We start from the raw sequence: 4,317 nt of genomic DNA on the forward strand, positions 1-4,317 counted from the left end.
TTAATAAACACCAGATTGTTTTCAAAGGTTGTTCTCTTTCACTGTAATGCACATGCTGGCTATGTAGCTCTCAGTGGAGTATGAGCTTTTATAAGAATTCAAATCCTTTTGGTCTTTATGCAAGGGTATGCAAGGGCACCCACTGGGGACAGAGAAACCAGAGCCACATGTGGAGTTGTAACATCACAGGACTCCTTTCTGCAAAAGAAGTGGACACCTATCTTTTTTGGTCCACATGGAACATTCTTGGAAACTATGCCAAAATCTGAGGATATAAGAGCACTTCCAAACTATCCCGTCTCTCTCCTGTGGCACTACTCAGGGCTGCGGGTGGTGGGGCTCTGGCTTACTGGGCAATATGTCACCACACACACTGCCCAGCACGGTCTGCAGGAGACAATCCATGATGGTCAGAGGTGTCACGCCTTGTGGGCACAGCAATTACCCAACTTCTTTTTCTTAACAAAGCTAATGAATTGATAAATAAAAGGAGAATCTATAACAGACTAAATGCACATAGAAGGAAGATACACACTAGTGGAAGATGTAAGCATGCATTCACTTTTAGCTTAGCTGTGTGTAAGAAGAAACTGAAACAACGTGGCAGGCTGTTTGGTGTCCGCTTCTTCATCAGGAATACACAGAGGAAAGACTGCCAAAAATATTTTTTAGAACTCATTCTTTTCTGACAATAGCTATTTGTTTTTAAGTAAGTGCCCATAATGTGTCTATTTGCTCCCTAATTCATGATTTAAATACAGATACTGGACTATAACAGTGATAAAAGGACTGCAGGAGAAAAATATCACAACCCACTTCACAAACTGATAGCAAGTCAGGGAGATACTATGTCCCACTCTGCAACACATTGCATGCCTCCTTAAAGGCAGAAGTATCTATGCATCAGACCGAAAAAGAGGCTGTGCTGGCAATTTAACAAGTACAGGACTAATACAACTCAACTGTTTGGATGCCATAGCCATCTTCCTCTTTATTACAAGAAGGAAGATGTCCAGAGATATACTAGAACCCAGAAAAATGTGAGCTCCCACAACTGAGACAAACAATGTCTGCTGGGACTTGAGTGTGAATCTCATTTGGCCGCTCGAAACACGGCACCAGCTCTGGGCTGCATTACAGAACAGCCCAGTTCAGTCACTGTCTCAGTCCTTTAAGAATTTCTCATGAAATAAAGCAAACAGCTGTAAATGATCAGTACAGCGGGGAGGAATGAAGACATGTTTAGTAGGGAACGTTGGTCTTACATCACACAACGTGCCATGCTCCCAAGCAGGGAGGATCTTCTCCTAAGCAATATCCCAAGCAGAATTAAGCCTCATGTCATATTCCCAGCACTTCATGCTGTTAGCCAAGGAGCAGCCCCGAATCGACAAAGGACAGCACACACATCTGTCACGCAGCTCACCTGCTCCCCATTTCATGGCATATTTCTTCATTCACCCGAGTATCCTCTCTGGCTATGCATCATCACAGGAAACCATAAAAACGCTTTTCATAGCCTTTGAGAGCTGGCATACAAATACAAACACATGCAGTATAAATCTGCACTAAGCAGCTCAAGGATAGACTGTTAATGCTCCCACTCTAACATATCACTGTGCAGCTGAGGTCAAGACTTTTCCTGCCTTCACTGAATCTGCTGTGAGCTCCCCAGCTCTCAGGCTTATGTACTGTAATGAGCTTGAATCTGAAGTGACAGTGCTATCTCATGGCCGTTTAACTCTGGCAAAAACTCCAGGGAATTTAGTAAAGGATGAGACCCTCTCTGACATTAGGAAAGATCTCCTCCCTTATTACCTGTTTCACACGAATCCCTGCATTAGAGACTGTGAGAGGAGAGCTGTGCACAGTTCAGCCATGCCCAGAAAAACCACCTTAGCCCTGTGAATGCTTATTTAGCTGCAGAACAACCCCAGCACTTCTCAACAATTGCTGCCGGTCTGTAGTAGCAGAAAGCAAGCAGCACAAGCAACCATGCTGCAGCACCCTGCTGCTGCACTCAGCCACAATTTATTCCCATCCTACAAGATATTTTAGTTAAATATGCTGAAGATTTGGATCTGATATTTTTCCCCATATCAGCAAGATCAAAGACAGAGAGGGAGGGAGGGAGGGAGGGAGAGAGGGAGAGAAAGAGCGGGTGCGTGAGCACAAGAGCGAGAGAAGCATCACTGCTTCAAACCAGGAACAAAAGAGATAAGTGCACCCGCACTAGGACACAGTGTTGCAGTCACAGAAACCTCACTAATGACTAAAGCATCTGTCTATCAGAGCGCCAGACTGCAATTGTATTTCGATCTTGCAAGGAAACAAACAGATTCTAAGGTGCCCATTATAACCTGCAGTAAAGAGGAGACCCATCCCCTCCCGAAGCGGAGCAGGCAGCGGGCTGGAGCTTGCTGCCACAGAAATCAGGAAAGTAGTGCATGGCGTGCAAACCTGATACGTGCAGCAGCAACATCATGGGCAGCCGCTTCAATTATGGCTAAAATTAAAGCAGGTGGTTTCAGATTTCGAGTTTTATCCCCTCTGCACCCGTTGCTGTCATCTGCTTAATGAATAACAATTGCTTTCTTTTTGCACAACCTCAGCAGAGCTGCACTTCCCGGCATTTGTTTGCCAACCAAGCAGCAGCAGAGCTTTAAAGACGGTAACTGTGCTTTATTTTTGGTAAACAAACGCCAGGCTTCTAGGGTCAGGAACACTGAAGAGAAAATTCAGCCTGGACCTCTCAAACCAGAGCAGGGCTTTATCAAATGGTGTTGCTAGGGACTACCAATGTGCAAGCAAGAAATCTGCCTCCTTACGTTGTAGTTCACAGGCTAGGATGTATACGCAGCCCAAATATTTTGCTCTAAGTGGTGGTGAGTAATCACTGATTTCTCAGGTAGTATTTCCAGCTGGTTCTCCCAGGAACAGCACTCATGCTGCAACGCTTTCTTCCCAGCTGCCATGAGGCTAGGGACCCTGGGGAGAGAGGCACTGGCTGGGTGGGTTGGGCTGGAGCCGCAGAGCTGGAGCCGCAGAGCTGCCCTCTGAGAACAACAGTGGCTCCCAGAGGCACAAATCATCCCCATGCCTGCCCGTGGGATAACGTGGCATATTCCAGACAGGCGGAGGAGCTCGCTGGGAGGGCTGGTGCAGAACCGGAGGAGGCTGCACCCCCCTCCCTGGTGTTCTGCTCCGCAGAGCTCTACATTCCCTGCAAAATGGGAAACGTGTCTCTCTGAGACGCAGTGAAAGCAGCAAGCTTTGTCTCTCTGCTCGTCTATGTAAAGCAGCTTTCTGTGGAGGTTCACGTTACTGCAGCAGTCAAGAAAGGGGCAGTTCTGCCCAGCAAGGCGGAAGGGCATCCCAGATGCGTCTTCTTCCACTTGGAGGGACAGCAGGTGTCATGTTGTATGGCTAGCACAGAATCTCTGTGCCGTGGAAAAGCTGCTGCTCAGAAGCAGGAATTTCAGCCTGTCAGGGTAGCTTTCGGACCAGACCCTGTTCCATTACGTTCCAACAGAATTTTATGCTGCAGAAAAAAAGGTATTATGCAAAAATACCTATTGGGTCCACAGGCACAGACAAGAAAGCTTTACTTCAGCATGCAGAGATGCTTACGTGGGCATTGAAACCGCAAGAACAAGTCCTTTTATTTTGCAAAAAGAGGGAATTAAAACTGCAGAGCAGTAATCTCTGATTGTTTTGACATACTGTAAATGCCTTTGATTGGCAAAAGCACACAGAGGCACTGCAGAGATCAGTATCTCCCACTGAAATCCCTGGAGTCACTGCACAGCAGTCGAGCAAAGGCATATAGTATTTTTGCTGGAAAGCTGTTCAAGTTGCTTATTATTGCCCAACACACGCAAGCAGTTTGATCTTTCGCAGCTAGCTTATTAGCAAAACTCTAGATGGATAAAAGCAACACTCTTCAAAACCCATTATTAAAATAGGATATTTTGCTTTTCTACAATGGTTTTATTCAGATGGATTTAATATGCTTTTTAATAGCTAATGCTACTGGGAGTCAGCAGTATGGCAGTATCTTTTCTAAACCATTATTTAAAATACTCTTCTGTAAAATGTAAAATATTATTTTTTTTTCCCAGAGGATTCTAAAATGTTAAAAAAAAAAAGAATAAAAAATATCCAACCTCCTTCAAGCTAAAAACTGTAACTCAGATTCTGTAGTACTTAAATGAACAGCAATCCAACTAAAGCTGAGTGGAGACTGCTGAATTTTTCTCTCATTTGTCAGGACTACATGGTATTTGAAGCAGAGCACAACTCTTTCACCGATGTAAA

The sequence above is a fragment of the Merops nubicus genome, unplaced genomic scaffold (assembly GCF_000691845.1).
Source record: "Merops nubicus isolate BGI_N331 unplaced genomic scaffold, ASM69184v1 scaffold51797, whole genome shotgun sequence".
NCBI lineage: Eukaryota > Metazoa > Chordata > Aves > Coraciiformes > Meropidae > Merops > Merops nubicus.